Source organism: Aegilops tauschii, chromosome 7 (assembly GCF_002575655.3).
Source record: "Aegilops tauschii subsp. strangulata cultivar AL8/78 chromosome 7, Aet v6.0, whole genome shotgun sequence".
Taxonomy (NCBI): Eukaryota; Viridiplantae; Streptophyta; class Magnoliopsida; order Poales; family Poaceae; genus Aegilops; species Aegilops tauschii.
In genome coordinates, this window is record NC_053041.3 from 532,137,385 (window position 1) to 532,159,952 (window position 22,568).

The window sequence follows — 22,568 nt, forward strand, 5'->3', positions numbered from 1 at the left end:
GCCGACTGTCCTCTAGAGTCTGCGTACTACCCCAAACAAGTCAACCGTCTTCACTCCGTTCTTCCTTGTATATGGTGCCGAGGCTGTCATCCCAACTGACATCGAGTTCGACTCGCCTCGGGTCACCATGTACACAAAGGTGGAGGCCAAGGAAGCGCGAGAAGACGGCGTCGACCTGCTGGAAGAAGGCCGGCTGTTAGCACTCAGCCGGTCCGCCATCTACCAGCAGGGTTTGCGCCGTTACCACAACTGAAAGGTCAAGCCAAGATCCTTCCAAGAGGGCGACCTTGTGCTCCGGCTGATCCAGCGAACATCCGGCCAGCACAAGCTCTCAGCCCCTTGGGAAGGCCCTTTCGTCGTCAGCAAGGCACTAAGCAACGACTCTACTACCTGACCGACGCACAAAAACCAAGAGCACGCAAGAGGGATGATTCCGGCAAGGAGTCGGAACGACCATGGAATGCAGACCTCCTGAGAAGATTTTACAGTTGAAAGTAGTATGTATCATGCTACCGTATTTATATTAAATATGAGACAAACGGGCCCCCCGAGGCGCACTCGGGGACTGCCCTCCTTTATCTATGAATGACGAGTGTCATACTCATGAATGTATTATTACATTTGATTTTCTATCTGGCACCGGGTTCGACTAGTCGGCCCGGGGACTGGCCGCCTTAAGTTATATTAGAAGTTCAACCTGAAGTCAGACAAGTAGTGTGCCGGCACCCGTGCCCTCTCTTGTTGAAAGTCGCAGCTCGAAGAACCGACTGTCCGACTCGCAAGAGCCGAAGGCAGAAAGGATGCCCACACGAAAAACGGCTAAGGGCTAACGAACTTATATAACGCAAAGACTGCCTCCAACCACGCCAACGGCTGTCAAAACAGTCGGCTGGCCGGCCTCCCAGTCACTTCGCTATAATCCAAAAAAGCTAGAGTACTTGCCCTCCCAACTAGCCAAGCACTTCTCCAGCCACATATTGCAGAGCAGCTGTTCGGCTGGGAAGGCGGCAACCAAGGGAGGGCGGCAAAGGAAACAGCCGAAGGATGAAAAGCAAAGACCAAGGGAAAGCCAAACGCATGCATAATTATATTTACACATAAGCCCCCCAACAGGCCGACAGTCAATATAGTTCGAATACACCCCCAGTGGGTGGAATCGTGCAAACTTAACAAAATACTGTTCCAAGAGTGGTAAAACAGGAAAGTAGAGGCAGCAGACTAGACTAAGGGCACAGCAGGGGAGCCGGGCTGGTCGGTGGAGACGGCGCCGCCGGCTGGAGGAGTGGCCGACTGGCGGGTCTCGGCTTGATCATCGCCGGCTGTAGGCGGTGCACCCGCGCGTGCCTTGTTGCTAGAGGCACGGTCAAGCTGAGGCTGACCGGCCGCTCCACCATTTGGCGCGGCGTCTTCACCCTCCTCCTCCTCCTCCTCCTCGCCCTCGTCGCTGGAGTCGATCTCCTCCGCCGAGTCCTCACCATCTACCGGGTTCAGCCCGAACCACTCCTCCGGCTGGGCAACGCCGTTGTCGTCCACCTCAGGAGCAAAGGCGCTGGTGTCGGTGTAGTCGGCAATCGCCGAAGCCGCTGGATGATAGCCGGCCACGCTGGCTCCAGCTCCGTGTTGGCCTCCAGGTGGCCAGACTCAGCTCGGGATACCAGGCCTTGACGAAGTCCAGCGCCCGCCTGGCGCCAGACCGAGCCGCAGAAGCCTTCTAGGCCTCGAAGCGGCCGACCACCACCTCCAGCCAGTCGGCAGTTCGACTGGGGGTGCGGGGAATCACCTCACCAGGCCAGAGAGCGGCCAACACCTGCGCCCCAACACGCTGAAGCCGGCGGAGCATGCGGTGAGCCAGCTGGAGGCGGGCTTGAATCGCCAAGAGCTGCTCCTCCAGCGACCGGTGAGCGTTCGGCGCGATCTCGGCGCCAGCCTGTCTCTGTGCCTCGCGATGGGCCTCGACGACCTGGTTGGCGGCAGTAGAGTAGCCAGGGAAGTACTCTGCGCAAGAAAGAAAGAGAAAGAAGAGAAAAACACCAAGTCAGAAAATGAGCCAAACGGCAAGCGGCAAGCAAGGACGAAGAAGAGGGCGGCCTACCGTCAACCAAGTCTTCGATCTGGCCGTAGCCGTTGATCAGCGACTGCCTCGCTTCGGCCCAGCTTGCCGCCTCTGTCTCATATTCATCTTGGAGGGCGTCCTCGCTGTCCTGCACCGCCTTCAGGGCCGCCTTGTGGCTCTTCTCCTGGTCGGCCAGCCTCTTGGCCAGGCGGTCATGCTCCTCTGCCGAGGCGTCAAACTCGGCCTCCTTAGCGCGGAGGGCGGCTTGAGTCCCACCCAGCTGCTCCCTCAGTCTGGCGTTGGCCGCTGCAGGCATGGCAGAAAAGAAAGAAGCAATAAGGAAGAAGTCGTCAAGGAAGATCCGACCCGATTGCTCAGCAGTCGGCCCGAATCTCGGGGACTACACCCAGTGGGTGCCCTGACGCGCCCCCACGTGAGATAAAGGATGAAGCACTTACCCCGGCTCTCAGATAGATCAGCATTCTTCTGGGTCAGCTCCCGAGCCTGGGAGTTGAAGGTAGCCGCGCGGAGGTTGTGGTAGTCCTGCAAGTCAGGCAGAGAAGCGAATGAGAACAAGATAGCAAAACAAAGCCCGCTAAGAAGTTCCAAGCCGCCTGCTCAGCAGCCGACTCGGAACTCGGGGACTACACCCAGTGGGTGCGCTGACGCGCCCCCATGGAAGAAACCAAGATCAAAAAAGCAAAAATAGGAAGACTAACCCGAATGGCCGCTCGCGTCGCAAGGAAATCGTCATTGTATTTCCTCAGCGCCGCAGCCTGGGACTGAAGCCGGTTCCGGACATCCTGCGCCGCCACGTTCACCACGGCCGTCCCTCCACCCGGCGTCCACCCCGAGCGGGCGCTGGCCGCCTCCACGTCCCGGGCCGACGAGCCGGAGCTCGCGGCCTTCTGCGGGTCCGATGCGGCCTTCCCCGCGCGCTGGCGCGATGGCGACTGGACCACCAGGTCCGTCCTCCCAGCCGGCTCGCCCCTGACCGATTGCGCAGGCGGCACGTTAGGCCGGCTGCCTTGAGCCGCCCCAGTCGGTGGGGCCGGTGCCGCCTCCCTCTCCGGGACGACGACGTCGTCCTCCCTCTCCAACCCCGGCTGGTCGCTGCCGGCTTCCTCCGACGGGGGCTCCGGGACCTCGGGCGCCGCGACACGCAGAGGGGTGACGAGCAAGGCCCCCTCTGTTGTTGCTGCGGCCGCAGCGCCGCTGCGTCGGCACGCGCCTTCGCCTCCTCCTCCTCCTCCTGTGCCGCCTTGGCGGCAGTCGCCCTCAACTCCTCCGCCTCCCGCTCCTCCCGTGCCTCCCGCACGTTTCGCTCCGTCGCCGCCTGAAGCTCGGCGTGGGGGTCCACGCGGCGGGTGCTCCCGAATCCTCCCGGCGATCCAACGACGGAGGCGGCAGCAACCCGCTCAAGCGAAAGCGGAGCCCTGATTTTTGAGAAAGGGCAAGGACTCAGAAATCACCAAGAAAAGAAGAAAGAATGTATAAAGGAATATACACTTACGCCGACACCATCTGCGGCTGCTTCACCGCCTTGCGGAAGCGGGCCGCCTTTGCGGCCGCCTCATCCCGCCTGGCGCCGCCGCCCCGCCCTTGGGCTTCTTCAGCCGGCTGCCGAACAAGCCCGACGCGGCATGGCGCTTCTGCCCACCGCCCCGAACAGGCGGCGCGGCGGAGGAACCCGCGCCATGGCCGGACGCTGGCTGGCGGTGTGGGACGATTTCCGCCTCGTCGTCATCCGGCCAGTCGTCGAAGCTGGCTCCAAGCCCGGAGCCGCCTGCTTCGCCGCCGGCTTCGCCGCCACCCGCCTCGGTGTTTTCACCCATGGCGGCCGCCCCCAAGTCGTGGTCCTCCAGGTCATGCTGTGCCCGGTCGGGGAGGAATCGGCACTCCGCCTCCGACCCGGCTGCAGGTCGAAGGAGAGGGTTCTGCCAAGGCGTGCCGACTGGTCAGAGTCGGCCAAAAGGAAGTCGGCGACAAAACTAAGAGAAGAAAGGGAAAAGACAACATATCGTGGGCGGAGGATGTGCACGGGAATATGGCTCCTTGCCAAATCGCCACTCTGCGGAGAGCTTGCAGTTCGCAAGATAATTCACCATATGAGCCACCTCGTCGTGCGGCATGTCCTAGGTGCACATCCAACTCGGATCGAGTTGGCCGCTCATCTGACAGATCAGGTGAGGGCGGCTCTGAAGCGGAAGCACCCGGCGCGCGACGAAGGCGGCCAGCAAGTCGGAGCCAGTCAGGCCCTCTGACTGGATCATCACCCGCAGTCGGGCGACGGCCGCGGCTCCAGCCTGCGACAGCGTCACGGCCCGATAGGACCACTGGGGCCGCCTCCCAGCCGGCAGCCCGGCTACGTAAGCCGGCAAGTTGACGTAGTCGCCTTGTGGGGCGACGTTCTTCACGTAGAAATATGACTTCTGCCAGAGCTTCGCCGAATGGATTAACGTGACGATGGGGAAGGGGTTGTCGGCACGAGGGTGGGGAGAACGCCAAGGAAGCGACCTGCATGCGGGTGCCCAGCTTAGATTGGAAGAACTCCCCCAGAGCTCGAGGGTGGGGAGAACGCCAAGGAAGCCTTCGCACAAGGTGACGAAGGCGGACAGCAGCACCACCGTGTTCAGAGTGAGGTGGTGCGGCTGGAGTTGATAGAAGTCGAGGAAGGAGCGGAAGAAATCACTCGCCGGCAAGCCGAGGCCGCGCAGGAAGTGCGAGCGGAAGACTACCCACTCGCCTTCCTCCGGCGCCGGTGTGATCTCCTTCGCAGGCGCGAGACGAACCCGCACCTGGTCTGCGCCGGGCAACCGCCGCGTCTTACGGAGGAACTCGACGTGGTCCATGTGGACGTTGGAGCCGTCCCAGTCCCCGCCGTACTGCATGGTGCCGAGAAGCTAACGAGGAAGAGTGCGGCGGCGGAGAAAGCACGGCCCTGCGGCGGCAAAGCTGTGGGGCGGAGTGAAGATTGGTGGGAAGGCGCGGCGGCGAGGCGCTGCTGCGAGGGAAAGCAGGAGGAAGAAGATGGCGGAGAGGAGAGGAGTTTGCGAGCGTCTGCCGCTTCCCCTCCTCCCCCTACTTATAGCCTCGTGCGGCGAAGCCGAGGAGGCGAGGCGTTGGGAGGAACATGGGATTAACTGCGCCCACTCCCCCACGTCCCGCTATTATTGCATCCTAACGGCGTGCGGAAACCGCCGCCGGAAGATGTGTGGACAGCTTTGGGCTACAAAGAATCCGCGCCTGGGCCTAGGCGTAGGAGTGGTGGGCCCTCGGCCTGCGGCGACGTCTTGTCGCGCGCATGGGTTGGCAGGCTCTTTTCAGCCAAGGGACGCCACGTGGTTCGCAGGCGGCGAGCGGCTGGCCCGCGGCCTGGCGCACGCGCCAACAGACTCCCGCCTTCCGACTTTAAAAATTTCGCCAAGACGGCGCGCCCAACCGAAGCCGGCTCCCAGCTGCTGGCTTGTCAAGATAAGAAGCTGCCTGAGCTTCTCGACCTCCTCTCAGCCTCGAAGCCCAACCAGCTTCGGGGACTACTGTCGGGGTAAATGGCCACGGGTAGCCTAACCGACTCCCCCTGGCTCTTTGAAATTTTTTTAGGCCATTCAAGCCTTCAAGCATACAAAGCATAGGGCCGCCTTCCCCCGGCCGGCTATCCCCAGGGCCGACTCCCAGAAGGCGACCCAGCCTCAGAAACCCCCCCAAGAAAGATATGAGATAGCTGACTCCAGGGAGCCGGCCCCAAGAGGGCCGACTCCCAGAAGCCGGCCATGAAGAAAGCCGACTCCCAGAAGCCGGCCGTGAAGAAAGCCGGCTCCCAGAAGCCGGCCAAGACTGCACCCACTAAGACTGTACCCACATAACGGCGATAGGATGGGGCGTGGCCGCAGTACAGCCACTACCCCCGAATCCCGGAACAGGCATGGCCACAGGGCGCCGTACGGGCCAGCCATCCCTCGTCCGGCGCGGCACTGTAGCCGTGTTGGCCTCGATGTCACCCACGACAGGCGCCAGTACGGCCCGGAGGCGGCGGGCCCCTTTTGCCAGCCCGAAGGCGGCCTAGCCTCCTCTAGCCGGCCAGGGGTGTGGCCGGCTCCCAATAGCCGGCTACCTCCCTCCCTCGAAACATGTGCCTCATTAAGGAGACAAGATGAGGTAAGGCTACAGTGAGAGCCCGCAAGGCGGCGAAACTGCAGCCACGCTTACCTCAACAAAGCTCTCGTCATCAGAGGCGAGGCAACAGTAACCAGCCGCCGACAAAGCCCCCAAGCGGTGGGGCCGGCCTGTCAGCCAAGAGGCCGGCAGTCGGCGGGCCCCGATGACCGGCGGAGAAGCCGGCGTGCATAGACGCTGACGGCTGGGACCCGCGCCCAGCCGGATTACCATTGTACCCCTGGGGGGTAGGCCTATATAAACCCCCCGGGACACCCATACAAAGGGTTGATCTCATAGAATTCCACACACCACATAGAGAGAAAAGGAGAGCTAGCCTTGCCCTTCTTCTTCCTCTAGCCAAACAGCTCATGGAGCGCTTGTAGCTACTTGTATTGATCTAGTGATCATGCGGAGACCCCGCAGAGCAGGACTAGGGGTGTTATCTCCATGGAGAGCCCCGAACCTGGGTAAGATCCGCCGGCGTGCATGTCTTCGCCTCATCCCGTTTCCAGGCACCGGCAAAGTTTTACTGGCTCCCACAATGATAAGCCACCCGTTGGCATATGTCGCACCTACCACCCGACAGTTGGCGCCCACCGTGGGGCCAGGTCCACGGTCGTCCGGAGACCTGTTCTGAATGGGAACCCTTTTTCTCCCCCGCGAGCGCAGCCAGCCTGCTACACCCGATGGCGCTTGCCCCGACGCGCTGCAAGGCGTCAACGACGCCTGCGCAGCGAGCTGCCTCACCGATCTTCTTGGCGAGACTCGCATCTCCGACGAGCCCGCGTCCGACGCGGGCACGGACTACCCCGAGAGCCGCCTCGTCAGCCTCCTCGACCAGCTTCACGTCTCCAACGAGCTTGCTATGGACTTGGAGTCGGTCGCCTCCACCGACCCGATGCTTGTCGACTCTGACACGGCATCGCTCGATGCCTACCCCTCTGACGTGGTATTCTTCGACGACCCTCTCCCTCGAGCTGACAGCGGCAGCAACGCTGTCACTGAGGTGCTGGTCATCAGCCACATCGCCGACTTGGGCGAGAACGCCCACGACGCCCTACAAGCGGCGATGCATGACTTGTCCGTCCCCATCCCGGCCGACGCCGACGCCTAGACCCTGGAGGCACCCCGCCTCGCCCTCATCGCGTTGGGCCAGAAGATAGCCTCCATGAGACGCCTCGCCGAGGCTCACCAGCGCGAAGTCGACCGCGCCGCCTTTGGTACGCCGCCTCATGGAGGGCCGAGCCGAGCCGGCCTCGTCAAGAAGCGCGGCGCGACCATCGCCAACATGCTGGGGGCAGACCGCCCCGTCTACGCCACACCGCTCGAGAATCTGCGAGCCGCTCAGGCGGCCGCAGAAGAGCTGAATGGGCTGGGGGCTGATGAGCTCCCCTACATGACAAGGCGCATCCAGCAGTTGATCGACGCGGCCGCAGAACAACATGAAGCCGGCGCCCGCACTGAGAGTCCTCCCCCACGCCGAGAGAACGCCGCCGGACGAACTCCCTCACCACCATCTGCGCCGTCACCCCGACCTTCTTCAACTTGGCCAGCCTGGACTAGACACGGGCGAGCCGATGGTCGGCGAGCTTCGTGTCGCCCCAGCCCGAGCTGGGTTCTACCGGCACCCGCGGAAGTAGGAGCAGGGGGCTGAGTGTGCCGACGTCCACATACGCCCACTGCTTTCGGAATCCCTTCACACTTGGGCGGAGCGTGAAGTTAATGGCTGAGCCAGCTATCACCGCCTCGGCCTAGAATGCCACGCACCCAGATCGCTGGCGGTTGTCGACCAAGTGGTGCAAGAAGAAATGGCGAAACAAGGCGACAGATGGGGCAATGCCCACCATAGCCTTGCATAGGAAGGCGAAAACAACAAGGAGGATAATGGACCGGGGGTCCAGATGCAATGATTGGATCTGGTAGTGCGAGAGTGTGGCATTGAAGAAATCAGAGAAAGGAGGGACTAGGCCGGCCAGAAGAGCGTGAAGATGGATGGGGATCTCAGTGGCCTCCATGTCAATCATAGCCCAGGAGGCAGGCCAGACCGTCGTTGCCTTCCATTCATTGGAATCGGCGGCAAGGGCCGGCCGGACCTTGTCCAGCCCCTCCCGATTGATCACCGTCGACCGATCAAGGGCGGGCTCCAAGTCCGGCCGAGATTCGGCGGGAGTGCAGGCCTTTCCTTTCTTCTTCTACCTTGGGTCCATGGCGTCGGGGGAGGATTGGCGCTAGCGCCGAATCTGGGAGAAGAGTCGCAACTTCGCAAGAAAGAGGGGAGCCAAGGGCGAGCACGGTAGGCAATGATGGCAACGCTGCACTCGCAACAAGCACCCGTCTAGTCTGGCGGTTATCGAGGCTGCGTGGGGAAGTGGAGGCACCCACGTCCCATCAAGCGCCATGCGTCGATCGGGCCCGCAGGCAATTAGGGCCCGCGTCACTCTGCCCTTGGCCTGTGGCTTCGCCTCGAAGCCAAGTTCGAGAGCGCCTTGGGCCCGGGGGCTACTGTCGGCACTCTGGGAACGGGGATACCCAGACTTGCCTGCATGCGGCCCACGGCGTGGCTCCGTCAACGGCCTGGTACGGCCCACCTTCATCATCGACAACTCAAGACCCTCGCAAGGGGCCAAGCCTCATGAGGCGGATGACACCAAGACCTCCGGAAGGAGTGGCCTCCACAGGTTGGCTCCTGAGGAGAGGAGATCTCAATGCAAGCCTCCACCTCGTGAGGTTCGGATGACGGTGGCCAGGCGGGCGCCAGCGGGCACAGTACATCAATTTCCTCTTTGGTGCTAAGGAGGCAAGCGCAGGCACAGAGTCTCGAGGAATCAGCCAAAGGTTTCCATTCTCATGCAACAAGACCAAGACCGCCAGGACGTAGGTCATCACTGAGCCCACCACAGCGTCACGACCAGAAACTTTGCAGGCGAAGACCACCTTTCGTCAGGATAGGATGTACTAGTCGTCTGCCTTTGAATTTGGCCATTGTGGGATCCCTTCCCGCCTACATTTTCGGGGAAGAGGACCAGGGCCACTAGAAATATAGCCTAGCCACCACCAAACAAGGGGACAGATCATTCAGATCATCCTCTCCCTCACTAGCTCAAGAACACACCTCCTGAGGTTGTTCTCCCACTGTACTAGTTCATCCTCAGCCCAACTTGAGGCTAATCCACCACAAAGCAGGAGTAGGGTTTTACACCGCAATGTGGCCCGAACCTGGGTAAACTGCCTTGTCTCGTTTCCTTCCTGTTCATTGAGCTAGGTTGTGGGATCGACGAGTAGCCAGACTGAGGAGGTTGAGTTCTTCGCACGCACCCCAGAGTTTGAATGTATCCAGGGTCCGCGGAGCCCGGAATCCGACAATCCCTCTTGAATATCTATCACTTTGGGACTAATTTCATATGTTGCTTCTGATAGCTCAAACAAATCTACGTCAAGAACATGAGCATAGAAATTTTCTTCTCCCAAAATAATTGAATTGAAGCATGAGAGAATTTCTTAATTTTTTTACTATATGCATGAGAGCATTTCTTCAAAAATACTAAAGCACACCTTGCTCAAAAAGGTATAAGTGAAGCCCTAGAGCAATTCCATAGCTCAAAAAGATTTAAGTGAAGCATAGAGAGCAATTCTAACAACTCATAGCATAATTTTGGCTCTCCCAAATAGGTGTGTCCAGCAAGTATAGATTACTTAAAATAGAAAGCAAAACAAGCAAAGACTCATATCATACAGGACACTCCAAGCAAAACTCATGATATGTGACGAATAAAAATATAGCTCCAAGTACAATACCGATGGTCGTTAGAAGATAGATGGGATGCCACTCGGGCATCCCCAAGCTTAGTTGCTTGCTTCTCTTTTAGATAATGGCTTGGGATGCCATGGGGCATCCAAAAGCTTAGGCTCTTCTTACGCCTTATTCCTTCATCCATCGTGATCTCACCCAAAACTTGAAAACTTCAATCACACAAAACTCAACAAAACCTCCATGAGATCCGTTAGTATAACAAAGCAAATCACTACTATAAGTACTGTTGCAAACCCATTCATATTTTATTTTTTTGTCATTATATCTACTGTATTACAACTTTGCTATAGCTTATACCCTCCAATACAAACCACAGATTCATCAAAATAAGCACATAACACAAAGAAAATGGAATCTGTCAAAAACAGAATAGTCTGTAGAAATCTGAAAATTTCGAGTACTTCTGTAACTCCAAAAATTCTGAAGAATTAGGACAACATGGGAAATTTGTATGTTAATCTTCTGCAAAAAGAATCAATATTTTGTCGTGCTTCTGTTAGAAATGAGAATTATTTTCCTAGGTGCAAAAGTTTCTGTTTTTCAGAAAGATCAAATCAACTATCACCCAACATGATCCCAGAGGCTTTGCTTGGCACAAACACTAATTAAAACACAAAAAACACAATCACAACATTAGCATAATTCTGCAAACACCCAAGAACAGAAAGAAAAAGACAAAAAATAAAATCTATTCATTGGGTTGCCTCCCAACAAGCGCTATCATTTATACCCCTAGCTAGGCATAATGCAAGGATCTAAGTATTGTTATCTTTAGTTCTAGATCCATAAGATGCCCTCATGATAGATTCATATGGTGGCCTAATTCTTGTTCTATGTAAGTGTTCCATACCCTTCCTGAGTGGAAATTGAAACTTGATATTGCCTTCTTTCATATCAATCACGACACCAATAGTGCGTAAAAACGGCCTACCAAGAATAATTGGACAAGACGGATTGCAATCAATATCAAGAACAATAAAATCTATGGGCATATAATCCCTATTTGCAAGAATAAGAACATCATTAACTCTTCCCATAGGCTTTTTAATAGTAGAATCCGCCAAGTGCAAATTTAAAGAAAACTCTTCAATATCGGTAATACCAAGCACATCACATAAAGATTTTGGAATTGTAGAAACACTAGCACCCACGTCACACAAAGCAAAACACTCATAGTTTTTAATCTTGACTTTGATAGTAGGTTCCCATTCATCATGTAATTTCCTAGGAATGGAAATCTCTAATTCCAAATTTTCTTCCAAAGCTTTCATCATAGCATCAACAGTATGTTTAGTAAAAGCTTTATTTTGTTCATAAGCATGGGGTGAATTAACCATGGATTGCAACAAAGAAATACAATCAATCAAAGAGAAACTATCATAATTAAAGTCTTTGTAATCCAAAAGAGTGGGCACATCACTAGTTAAAGTTTTGGCCTCTCCAAATCCACTTTTATCAATTTTCTCAACAAGATTTTCACCCTCCAAATTATCGGGACGCTTTCTAACTAAAGTTGACTCTTCTTCAGTCCCTTTTTCATCAATTTTACTTTTACTAAACAAGGAATAAATAGAAGAAACACCAATCATTTTAAGATCTTCATCATTTTTATGAAAGCAATCACTAGAAAACGCCTTTTCCAAAAATTCCCTTTTAGCTCTAAGCATAACAGTTCTTTTCTTACTCTCATCCATAGAAACATATAAAGTTTTAATTGATTCCTCAACCCTAGGCACAAAAAATTTCATCTTGAGATTTTCTACATCATGAGAAATTCTATCAATGCTTCTAGACATATCATCAATCTTACTCAACTTTTCTTCTGAGCATTGAAATTCTTTTGAGCATTGATAAATTCTTTAATATTATTCTCAAGATCAGAGATGTTTCTATTATTATTATAAGAAGGATTACCATAGGAATTACCAAAATTATTAGAGGAATTTCCCGGAAAAGGTCTAGGATTAAAATTACCTCTATGAGCATTGTTATTAAAATTGTTTCACGAAACAAAATTAACATCCATGCATCACCATTTTTCTCAATCAAAGTAGACAAAGGCACATCATTAAGATCAATAGGAGCATGTTTATTAGAAACCAACTTCATAAGAGCATCAACTTTTTCACTCGAAGAATTTATTTCTTCTACCGAATTAATTTTTTTACTAGTAGGAGCTCTTTTGGTATGCCATTGTGAATAATTTGCCATAATATTATAAAGAAATTTAGTAGCTTCACCCAAAGTAATTTCCATAAAAGTACCACCCGCGGCGGAATCTAAAATATTTCTAGAAACAAAATTCAATCCCGCATAAATTTTTTGTATGATCATCCAAAGATTTAAACCATGAGTAGGACAATTTCTTATTATCAATTTCATTCTTTCCCAAGATTGCGCAACATGTTCATGCTCAAGTTGCTTAAAATTCATGATTTGTGTCCTAAGAGAAATAATTTTCGCGGGTAGAAAATACTTAGTAATGAAAGCATCTTTGCACTTATCCCAAGAATCGATACTATTGCAAGGCAAAGAAGAAAACCAAATTTTTGCACGATCTCGCAAAGAAAACGGGAATAATTTCTACTTCACAATATCATTGTCCACATCTTTTTTCTTTTGCATATCGCATAATTCCACGAATGTGTTAATATGGGACACTCCATGCTTATTAGGGGTACTGGAAAATTGATCTTTCATGACAAGATTCGACAAAGCAGAATTAATATCACAAGACTCTGCACTAGTGGCGGGAGGAGCAATTGGAGTGCTAATAAAATCATTGTTGTTGGTATTGAAGAAATCACACAACTTGGTGTTCTCTTGAGTTATCATGACTACGCAACAAGATTGCACTCAAAAACAGATCTGACGAGAAAATGGCGAACGAAAAGGAGGGCGAATAAAACGGAATTTTTTTGTGAAGTGGGGGAGAGGAAAACGAGAGGCAAATGGCAAATAATGTAAATTGCAAGGAGATGAGATTTGTGATTAGGAACCTGGTAGATGTTGATGATGTCCCCCCAGGAACGGCGCGAAAAATTCCTTTTGACGCGGCTTGAACTACGTCGGTATTTCCCCAAAGAGGAAGGGATGACACAACACAACGACGGTAGATATTTCCTTCAGTGATGAGACCAAGGTTATCGAACCAGTAGGAGGATCACGCAACACTACGTAAACTGTACCTGCACACAAAGAACAAATACTTGCAACCCGACATGTTAAAGGGGTTGTCAATCCCTTTCGGGTAACGGCGCCAGAAATTGTCGAGTTGACGGGATAAAAATATGATAGATTGGATAAATAGATCACGAATAAATGCCAAATAAAATAAATTGCAGCAAGGTATTTTTGGGTTTTTGGATTAATAGATATGAAAATAAAAGCGAATAAAAATAGATCTTGAAGGCAAATATAATAAAGAAGAGACCCCGGGGCCATAGATTTCACTAGTGGCTTCTCTCAAGAAAAATAGCATACGAAGGGTAAACAAATTACTGTTGGGCAATTGATATAACTTCAAATAATCATGATGATATCTAGGCAATGATCATTATATAGGCATCACGTCCAAGATTAGTAGACCGACTGCTGCCTGCATCTACTACTAATACTCCACACATCGACCGCTATCCATCATGCATCTAGTGTATTAAATTCATGGAGAAATGAAGTAATGCAGTAAGAACCACGACATGATGTAGATGAGATCTATTTATGTAGAAATATACCCCATCTTGTTATCCTTAATAGCAACGATACATACATGTCGGTTCCCCTTTTGTCACTGGGATCAAGCACCATAAGATCGAACCCATCACAAAGCACATCTTCCCATGGCAAGAAAAATTGATCTAGTTGGCCTAACATCATCGGAGAGGCACCAATGAGAATGATGAACCCCTCCGTGATGGTGTCTAGATTAGATCTATGGTTTCTGGAACTTGCGGCGGCTGGAATTGATTTTCGTTGACTGACCTAGGGTTTCTGGAATATTGGGGTATTTATAGAGCAAAGAGGCAGTGCGGCAGGCCACCGAGGTGGGCATAACCCACCTGGGCGCGACTGGGCCCCCAGGCGTGCCCTGGTGTGTTGTGCCCCCCTCGGGGCACCCCTCAGGTACTTCTTCGGCCCATCTTGTGTCTTCTGGTCCAGAAAAAATCTCCAAAAAGTTTCGCTGCGTTTGGACTCCGTTTAGTATTGATTTTCTGCAAAGTAAAAAACAAGCAAAAAACAGCAACTGGCACTAGGCACTATGTCAACAGGTTAGCCCAAAAAATGATATAAAGTTGCTATAAAATGATTGTAAAACATCCAAGAATGACAATATAACAACATGGAACAATAAAAAATTATAGATATGTTGGAGACGTATCAGTGACAGACCTGTTGCAAGAGTTGATGCAGACGTTATGAGCGTTTGACAAGCTCGATATGATGCGTACTTGATAGTTTAGTGCGCCATGCTTTACGGCTTAGAATCGAGGGTCCAAAGATGTTTTGAATGCCATGGAACATATGAGATGTTCCAAGAGCTGAAATTGGTATTTCAGGCTCATGCCCGTGTCGAGAGGTATGAGACCTATGCCAAGTACTTTGCCTACAAGATAGAGGAGAATAGCTCAGCCAGTGAGCATGTGCTCAGAATGTCTGGGTACTACAATCGCTTGAATCAAGTGGGAGTTAATCTTCCAGATAAGATAGTGATTGACAAAAGTTCTCCGATCACTATCACCAAGCTACTAGAGCTAGCTTCGTGATGAACATATATGCAAGGGATGACGAAAACGATTCCCGAGCTCTTCGCGATTCTCAAATGTAACATCCCAATTTTCAATTTGGATGTTTATAAATAGATCATTCATATGCATCCATGATTTATGCACTTGGCCCTTCATTCCTTTTATTTGAATTTTGATCCAAGGAACTTTATGCAATTCAATGACCGAAAGAGAGAATTGGATGTTCCCTTAAATCCAATTTTTGAAAATTCTTTAAATTCAAAATTTGGAGTTTGGATCAAATTCGGTTTCACTAAATTCATTTCCTTTATTTCCAACAATAAAATAAAGAGAGAAGATAAAATGACTTCTTAAAAATAATAGAGGGGAATTATTGGAAATTGAAATCAAATATATTTATTAGATTTTATTTCCAACTTATTTTGATGCAAATTTTATTAGAATAGCAAAAATATTTATTTATAAAAATTTGCATTTTAGGCCAGACAAAAGTTCACAAGGTCATATATAAGACCATATATTTATGTGAACTTGTCTGGAATTTTTAGAATTTTTAGTGTATTTTTCTGCATTTCACTGTTTCTAGAAAAAATCAACGGCAACCGCACAGCAGAGGCCAAACGCGGCCAGGCCAGCAGCCCAGGGAGGCCATTAGGCTGCAGTGACCCACGCCCGCTCCCCTCGCTTGCCTGGACCTCTCCCTCCCTCATGTAACTCCTCTCTGTCTTGATTTTTTCCCGTGATGTTGGCTCCCACCTTTTCTTCTTCTTCCTCCCCACGAACACCAACAGAGAAACATGTTGCATAAATGCTCCTGATGCCCCTTCCCTCGTCGCGAGAGCGCGCGCTTCATTAGCAGGTGAAGCCCCCCTGCTGGCGGCTCAAGAGCCATTGGCCTCAGGAGGCATCATGAAGCAGCGGAATTGTTAGAAAACTTTGTCGGGTGTCTGGTTCTCCCTTGCGCGAGCCCTCAGGCATGGGCTAGTCGTGACTTAGTGCACTGCGTCACAGTACCCGGGAGGCATGGACTTTAAGAGGGTGCGTAGATCACGAGCTTACTCGAGGGCATCTCGCGAGGACAGAAAAAGCCAAGGCTCTGGGGAGTAGGGCCATGGCGAAGTGTGTTTGCGGCACGGGGCGAGCCCGTCGCACGCACACACCTGCTCCAGCCCCCGCGCGCGAGACGCGCGAGGAAGAGCGATGGGCAACTGCCGGTCCTCCTGGACAAAGGCCGAAGAGCAAGAGAAAAGACGAAGGGGAAATCCGGCTTGGCAATCGAAAACGCGAGAACTCCAAATTTCATTAAAAAGATCGCAAACCAACTATAGAAACCAAGCAAATGAATAGCCGCGTCCGACACCTAGTCTAGTCTTCTCACCAGCGCAGAGCTAAGTGCTGCCACTAGGACGTGGGAGGGAGCCCCCGAGGCCCGAGGGCGGCACTCCAGAGACTCCTGGGCGTGTACAGCCCCACTCATTATTACGTGAGAGTATCACGAGCGGAGACCTTCACAGGCACTAAGCCTTGCTTCATGGGTAGAACTCCCAGAGGTGCTGGATGTTCCAGGCGTTCTGGGATGGGGATCCCGTCCTGCGTCTACAGGTGCGCGGCGCCAGGCCTGGAGATGCAGGCGACCCTAAACGGGCCCTCCCACATGGGTGAGAGCTTATGCAGCCTTTCCCTGGAGAGCACCCGCCGTAGGACGAGATCACCCACCTCGAGCGTCCTGGAGCGGGCGCTGCGGCAGTGATACCGCCGAAACGCCTGCTGGTACCTTGCCGCTCGGAGCGAGGGTTGACGGCAGCGTCCCTCCCGCAGCACGAGATCCATCCCCCGCGTGGCGTCCTGGTGTGCCTCGTCAAACGACCTGCACGGAGCGATGCTTGACCTCGTGTGGGAGAACCGCTTCGGCTCTGTAGACGAGGAAGAATGGAGTCTCACCGGTTGGCTTGGTCGCGGTGGTGCAGATGGACCATAGGACGGAAAGGAGCTCGTCCAGCCAGCCCCTGCTGCAGGCCTCGAGCTTCTTCTGGATGGTTCTAGCCTTGAGGCCCCTCCGGAACTCCGCATTTGCGCGCTCGGCTTGGCCGTTGCTACTGGGGTGCGCCACTGAGGCGTAGCCTATCTGCGTTCCAAGGTTAGCACAATATGTTTTGAAGAGGTTACTTTGTGAACCGCAAGCCATTGTCGGTGATGATGCGATTGGGGACCCCGAACCGGCTCACGAGGCCCTTGATGAACTTGACCACCGAGCCAGCTGGAATGGCGCGGACTGCTTCCACCTCCGCCCATTTGGTGAACTTGTCGATGGTGACGTAGAGGTAGCGATAGCCTCCGGGCGCTCGAGGGAACGGACCCAAGATGTCCAGCCCCCAGACCGCAAATGGCCACGAGAGTGGGATGGTCTGGAGGCCCTGAGCAGGCTGGTGGATTTGCTTGGCGTGGAACTGATAGGCTTCACATGATTTCACCTGCTCGGTAGCGTCGTTGAGCGCCGTGTGCCAGTAGAATCCGCTGCGGAACGCCTTGACCACTAGGGTGCGCGATGACGATTGATGCCCGCAGTCTCCGTCGTGTATGTCAGCTAACAGCTCATGCCCCTGCGCCCTGGAGATGCATCGCAAGGAAACATCATTTGGTCATTTTCGGTAGAGCTCACCGTCCTGAATGCAGAAGGAAGTAGCCTGGCGAGCTACGCGCTCCGCGTCTTCCTCCTTCTCCGGATGGTACCTGAAGCAGGTATGCCTTGAATTCTTCGGTCCAGCACCCCTCCTGAGGCTCGAGCACGAGGACCAGGAGTGCCCCTGAGGTCGGGCCACAGGCAGGGGCTCCCGAGGTTGGTGCTGGGGGGAGCTCCTCCCGAGGTGGTGTCGGCTCTACAGCAGGAGGGGCCGCCGAAGGCTTGAAGAGCCGCTCCTCGAAGACGCCGGGCTCTTGAGGCTGGCGCTTAGATGCTCTCTTGGTGATGTCGTCCGCTTCCTTGTTCGTGCCGCGGGGCACGTGCTGCAGTTCCAGATCCAATAATTGCTTCTCGATTTTGTGTACCTCTGCCAGGTATGCCTCCATGTGTTCGTCCTTCGACTCGTACACCTTGTTGGAGAAGTTGACGAGGAGCTGGTAGTCGCCCTTGATTGTAAGGCGCTTTATGTTGGGGAACGTAGTAATTTCAAAAAATTTCCTACGCACACGCAAGATCATGGTGATGCATAGCAACGAGAGGGGAGAGTGTTGTCCATGTACCCTCGTAGACCGTAAAGCGGAAGCGTTATGACAACGCAGTTGATGTAGTCGTACGTCTTCACGATCGACCGATCCTCTGTACCGAACGTACGGCACCTCCGCGTTTAGCACACGTTCAGCTCGGTGACGTCCCGCGAACACACGATCCAGTAGAGCTCGAGGGAGAGTTTTGTCAGCATAACGGCATGGTGACGATGTTGATGAAGTTACCGACGCAGGGCGTCGCCTAAGCACCGCTACGATATGACCGAGGTGGAATATGGTGGAGGGGGGCACCGCACACGGCTAAAAGATCAATGATAAATTGTTGTGTCTTTGGGGTGCCCCCTGCCCCCGTATATAAAGGAGCAAGGGGGGAGGCGGCTGACCAAGGAGGAGGGCCCGCCAAGGGGGGAGTCCTACTCCCACCGGGAGTAGGATTCCTCCTTTCCTAGTAGGAGTAGGAGAAGGGGGAAGGAGGAGGTGGAGAGAAGGAAGGAGAGGGGGGCCGCCGCCCCCTTCCCTTGTCCAATATAGACTGGGGCAAGGGGGGCCGCGCGCCACCTCCTGGCTGCCCTCTCTCTTCTCCACTAAGGCCCAATAGGCCCATTACATCCCCCTGGGAGTTCCGGTAACCCCCCGGTACTCCGGTAAAATCCCGATTTCACCCGGAACTCTTCCGATGTCCAAATGTAGGCTTCCAATATATCAGTCTTTATGTCTCGACCATTTCGAGACTCCTCGTCATGTCCGTGATCATATCCGGGACTCCGAACTACCTTCGGTACATCAAAACATATAAACTCATAATACCGATCGTCACAGAACTTTAAGCGTGCGGACCCTACGGGTTCGAGAACTATGTAGACATGACCGAGACACGTCTCCGGTCAATAACCAATAGCGGAACCTGGATGCTCATATTGGTTCCTACATATTCTACGAAGATCTTTATCGGTCAAACCGCATAACAACATACGTTGTTCCCTTTGTCATCGGTATGTTACTTGCCCGAGATTCGATTGTTGGTATCTCAATGCCTAGCTCCATCTCGTTACCGGAAAGTCTCTTTACTCGTTCTGTAGTGCATCATCCCGTAACTAACTCATTAGTTACATTGCTTGCAAGGCTTATAGTGATGTGCATTACCGAGAGGGCCCAGAGATACCTCTCCGACAATCGGAGTGACAAATCCTATTCTCGATCTATGCCAACTCAACAAGTACCATCGGAGACACCTGTAGAGCACCTTTATAGTCACCCAGTTACGTTGTGACGTTTGGTAGCACACAAAGTGTTCCTCTGGTAATCGGGAGTTGCATAATCTCATAGTCATAGGAACATGTATATGTCATGAAGAAAGCAATAGCAGTAAACTAAACGATCAAGTGCTAGCTAACGGAATGGGTCAAGTCAATCACATCATTCTCTAATGATGTGATCCTGTTAATCAAGTGACAACTCATGTCTATGGCTAGGAAACTTAACCATCTTTGATTCAACGAGCTAGTCAAGTAGAGGCATACTAGTGACACTTAGTTTGTCTATATATTCACACATGTATTATGTTTCCAGTTAATACAATTCTAGCATGAATAATAAACATTTATCATGATGTGAGGAAATAAATAATTACTTTATTATTGTCTCTAGGGCATATTTCCTTCACTTTACTCCCAAGGCTGCCGCAGCCTTGAGACCGGCGATCAGGCCTTCATACTCCGCTATGTTGTTGGAGACCTTTTCACCGTGCTAGAAGCAGAGATGCACAACATAGTAGAGTTTGTCCTGAGTGGATGAAATGAGCACAGCTCCAACCCCCACGCCCTGTCGTGCGAAGGCGCCATCGGATTACATGACCCAGCCGTCTGGTGCTTCGCTCCCTGGTGAGAGCGACCGATCCTCGCCTGCTTCAGGCCCTGGAGCGTCGGTCCATTCTGCCATGAAGTCGGCTAGTGCAGCGCCCTTGATGACCCTGGTGGTGCTGAACTCCAGTTGAAATGCTTGCAATTCGATGTTCCACTCGGCGACTCTCCCTGCAGCATTGGGGCTTTGGAGCACCCTCTCTAGTGGGTAAGCCGAGACTACCTTGATGCGGTGGCCTTGGAAGTAGTGGCGCAGCTTGCGCGAGGCGATGAGGAGCATGAGCAAGAGCTTCTGCGGCATGGGGTAGCGTGACCATGCGTCCCGCAGTACCGTGCTGACGAAGTACACTGGGTGCTCGACGAGGGCGGAAGTGTTGGTGGAGTCTGAAACCTCCTGAGGCTTGGGGACCTCAGGAGCTCGGTCGTCTGTTGACCGAGTGAGGCGTGGCGGCCAGGTAAAGCACCAGGGGCTTGAGAGGACGTGGCGCCACCATCACCGGCGTGCTGGTGAGGTATCTCTTGAGGTCTTGGAATGTTGCGTCAGCCTCCAGAGTCTACTCGAATAGGCCCTTCTTTTTCATCAGCTTGAAGAACGGGAGGGCGTGCTCCCCCAGCTTGGAGATGAAGTGCCCCAGCGATGTCACGTAGCCCGCCAGCTTTTGCATCTCCTTGAGAGTCTGTGGTGGGCTCATCTCGTCTATTGCCTTGAACTTCTCTGGGTTCCCCTCGATTCCCCTGTGTGATACAACAAAACCCAACAACTTACCGGAGGGGACGCCAAACACACATTTGTCCGGGTTGAGCCATAGGTCCACCTTGCGCAAGCTGGCAAATATTTCCTCCAAATCCTGGATGAGGGTCCTAGCCTCCCGAGATTTCACCACTATGTCATCGACGTAGGCCTCACCATTCCTCCCGAGCTGCCGACCCAGCGCGATATGCATCAGTCGCTAGAAGGTTGCTCCAGCATTGTGCAGCCCGAACGGCATGCAGGTGTAGCAGTACACCCCGCAGGGGGTCAAGAAGGCGGTCTTTTCAACATCCTGCCCCGCCATCTTGATCTGGTGGTAGCCGGAGAAGGCATCTAGAAAACATAGCAGGTCGCACTCGGCGGTGGAGTCCATAATCTGATTGATGCGCGGGGGCGGGAACAGATCTTGAGGGCAAGCCTTGTTAAGGTTGGTGAAGTCAACACACATGTGTTCCTTCCCGCCTTTCTTGGGAACAACGACCAAGTTTGCCAGCCACTCCGGGTATCGCACCTCGCGAATGACACCAGCTTCTTGTAGTTTGCGGGTTTCCTGGATGACGAAGGATTGCTTCTCCGTCGACTGCCGCTGCGCCTTCTGGTTCATCGAGCGCACGTTAGGGCACACCCTCATATGGTGCTCAACTATCCCCCTCAGGACCCCAACCAGTTGCCTGGGCTCCTAGGTGAACACCTCCTTGTTCTCGCGCAGGAAGTTCACCAATGCTTCTTCTTGGTCTGGTGCGAGGTTGGCACCTATGGCGAAGGTGGCTCCTCATGCCCCATTCTCGTCAACCGGCACCTGCTTCGTCTCTACCCGGTCTTGAGAGAACATCTGCTTCATTTTTGCCGGCGCAGCCCCCGGACCTCAAGGGCCCCTTTCTCCTTCGGCCGCACTGCAGCCGCGGCCCTGAAGGCGAGCTTGAGAGCCACCAGCGCCTCCTTAGTGTATCCGGCCACAGTGAGGACGCCGCTGCTTCCCGGCATCTTGATGAGGTTGTAGGCAGGGTGAGTTGCTGCCATGAACTTGGCCAAGGCTGGAAACCCGAGGGTGGCATTGTACGGGAGACCGATGCGGGCGATGTCAAAGTCAATGAGCTCGGTGCGGTAGTTGTTGTGGGTGCCGAAGGTGACGGGGAGGCGGATTTGCCCTAGGGGGCAAGTCGAGCCATCGACGACTTCAGAGAAGGGCTTGGTGGGGCAGAGCTGGCCGTGCGGTACGTGAAGCAAGCCAAAAGCTTCCACAGAGAGCATGTTGAGGCCAACCCCGCTGTCGATGAGCGTCTTGGTTACCGCCACATGGCAGATGATGGGGGTGCAGACCATCGGGAGCGCGCATGCGCCCGCGATGGTCACAGGGTGGTCCCTCGAGTCGAAGGTGAGGTCGGCCTTGGGCACCGCCCACCCCGGAGGAGCTCCCTGCTGCACGCAGGCGGCACCCACTTGGCGGAAGAACTGTTTGATGTGGTGGTCCGAGGGCGGCTCCTGCGAACCGCCGAGGAGGGCTACGATGGCAAGGGCGCCGGTGCCGCGGAGGGCGTGATGAAGAGGCCGCGCAGGTCCTCCCAAGAGACCACAAAAGATACTGGCAGGCTGAGCAGCCAGGCGCGTGACACGCCAGTGAGGGCCATGGGAAACAAGTTGTCCATGACCTTGTCGACGATGCCTGCCACCCGAACGACCTCTTCGTAGATCTGGAGGAAACCTGCCGGATCCGCCGTGCCGTTGTAGCGAGGCGGCATCCCCAGCTTGAATTTGGGCGGCCATTGTACCTGTCGCAAGGCGGGGGTGAAAGCCCGGAGGCCCACATCGCCTTTGCGCGCACTCGTCAATCCGGTCGGAGGAGCGGTGCTCGCCATGCGGGCTAAACGGAGAGGCAAGGTGGACAGGGAAACGGAGCTTCGACGCACCCCTACCGGGCACGCCAAATGTCGGATTCATGGTTCTGCAGACCCTTGCAAGGTTCGAA